The sequence below is a fragment of the Nanorana parkeri genome, unplaced genomic scaffold (genome assembly GCF_000935625.1).
Source record: "Nanorana parkeri isolate BGI_ZX_2015 unplaced genomic scaffold, ASM93562v1 scaffold323, whole genome shotgun sequence".
NCBI lineage: Eukaryota > Metazoa > Chordata > Amphibia > Anura > Dicroglossidae > Nanorana > Nanorana parkeri.
The window spans coordinates 28564-30929 of NW_017306591.1; the positions used below are offsets into that span (position 1 = coordinate 28564).

Sequence of the window (2366 nt, forward strand, 5' to 3'; positions counted from 1 at the left end):
CACCTCCCCGGTGCGGCTCTCGGTGTCCTCCTGTGTCCCCTCCGCTCACCGCCCCATCTCCGGCCTGCCGCGATCCTCACACACACACACGGAACCGGAAGATGGACCCCCCAGACCCCGCCTACCACTTACCATCACTGACAGCCTCCTCCGCCAATCAGCGCCACTCCTCTGTGACAGACAGTCCGAACTCCCTGTCAGTATCGCCATGGAGACCGGTGGGATCCCGCCTCCCTTTAACCCACGTGACCTTCTTCCCTGCGCCCTCTGGTTACCATGGAGACCAAGATGACACCGTCTGCCATCTTCCCTAAGCCAGATTAACCCGTTCATGACCCCTGCACCAGTATATACTATATACACGGCACTAACCCCATCCTGTCCTCCGGAACACTATATATGGCCTGTGCATTAACCCTTTTCCTGCCCCATGCCAATTTATGGAAAGCTGGATAAGGATGGAAGGTCAGAGTTAGGTTGGCGGGTCAGTGTCAAGCTGGAAGTAGATCAGTATGGGGTCAGGTTGAGGTCTCAGAGCTAGGTTGGATGGATCATAGTTGGGTTGGGGGGTCATTGTGATGATGGATGTTCTGGGTAGATTTGGGGACCAGGTTGGAGGGTCAGAGTTGGTTAGGGTCAGAGGCTGTAGGTCATATTGGAAAGGTGGGTCAGGTTGGAAGGTCAGAGGTTGGCGGGTCAGTGTCAAGCTGGTAATAAATCAGGATGGGGTCAGGTTGAGGGCTCAGAGATGGGTTGGGGTCAGGGGCTCTAGGTTATGTTGGAAGGCTGGATAATCATTGTTAGGTTGAGGGGTCAGAGATGGGCGGAAGGGTCAACTTCATGTTTGTGGTCTGGTCAGGGTCAACCTAGGAGCAAGGCATGATCAGGTCAAGTTGGAAGGTCAAAGTTGGGTTAGAGGGTCAATATCGAGCTGGAAGCAGATCAGGATGGGGTCAGCTTGATGGATCATTGATGAGTTGAAGGATGTTGTGTCATGTTTGATTTGGTCAGGATGAAGAAAGGGGCAAGTTAGGATCAGGTCAGGTGGAAGGGCCAGTGTTGGTTTTCAGGGTCAGTGTGATGTTGGAGGTTCAGGCTAGATATGGGTCAGGTGGGAGGGTCAGAGGCTCTAGTTCATATTGGAAGGCTGGATAAGGTTGCAAGGTCAGCGTTAGGTTGACAGGTCAGGGTTACTCTGGAAGTAGATCAGGATGGGGTCAGGTTGAGGACTCAGAGATGGGTTGAGGTCAGGACCAAGGAAGGGGAGGGTTATGATCAGGTCAGGTTGAAGGGTGAGTATTGGTTTTTGGGATCAGTGTGATGTTGAAGGTTCAGGGCACGTTAAAATAAGGTTGGAGGATCATAGTGGGTTGGGGGTCAGAGGTTCCAGTTGGGTTGGAGGATCGGGGTCAATATGGAAGCAGATGAGGGCAGGAAATAAGTGTAGGATTGAGGGGTCAGAGATAGGCTGGAGGGAGAGCTTCATGCTTGAGGGTCAACCTAGAGGCAAGCTATCAGGTCAAGTTGGAAGATCATTTTTGGGCTGGTGGGTCAGTGTCAAGCTGGAAGTTGATCAGTGTGGGGTCAGGTTGAGGGTCAAGGAAGAGGAAAGTGAAGATCAGGACACGGAGGGTCAGGGTTGGGTTGGAAGATCACGGCTGGGATGTCGGGTCATATTAGGCTGCAAACGTATCAGGTCCCGGTCAGTTAAAAGGATCAGAATGGGTTGGGGCCAGGTCAGTGGGTTCGGTTTGGGTCAGTTTGTCAGGGTAGTGGGTTTGGGTCGGTCAGAACGGGTTGGGGTCAGGTCAGTGGATGGAGGTCAGGTCAGTGGGTGGGGATCAGGTCAGTGGGTCAGGTCAGTGGGGGGATCAGGTCAGTGGATCGGGGTCAGGTCAGTGGATGGAGGTCAGTGGGTCGGGGTCAGGTCAGTGGATGGAGGTCAGGTCAGTGGGTCAGGTCAGTAGGTCAGTGGGGGGGGATCAGGTCAGTGGGTCAGGTCAGTGGGTCGGTATCAGGTCAGTAGGTGGGGCTCAGATCAGTGGGTAGGGAATCAGGTCAGTGGGTGGTTGTCAGGTCGGAGGGTGAGGGTCAGGTCAGTGGGTCGGGATCAGGTCAGTAGGTGGGGGTCAGATCAGTGGGTAGGGAATCAGGTCAGTGGGTGGTTGTCAGGTCAGGTCGAAGGGTGAGGGTCAGGCCAGTGGGTAGGGATCAGGTCAGTTGGTTCGGGGTCAGGTCAGTGGGTGGGCCTCAAGTCAGTGGGTGGGGTCCGCTAAGGTGGTGGGTAAGGGTCAGGTCAGTGGGTTCGGGGTCAGGTCAGTGGGTGGGGGTCAGGTCAGTGGGTTCGGGGTCAGGTCAGTGGGTTC

At 55.0% G+C, this 2366-nt stretch overlaps 2 protein-coding genes across 2 annotated transcripts in view; one reads left to right on the plus strand and one right to left on the minus strand.

Moving 5' to 3' along the window:
* Window positions 1-113, minus strand: part of DNAJC16 (DnaJ heat shock protein family (Hsp40) member C16) — a 15285-nt gene extending 15172 nt beyond the window's left edge. Inside the window, exon 1 of the mRNA XM_018558170.1 lies at window positions 4-113. The gene's annotated coding sequence lies outside the window, so the exon portion shown is untranslated. The remainder of the gene's footprint in view (window positions 1-3) is intronic.
* LOC108788406 (aflatoxin B1 aldehyde reductase member 2-like) overlaps window positions 1-2366 on the plus strand; it is an 11828-nt gene that overhangs the window by 236 nt on the left and 9226 nt on the right. The gene's annotated exons all lie outside the window — the stretch shown is intronic.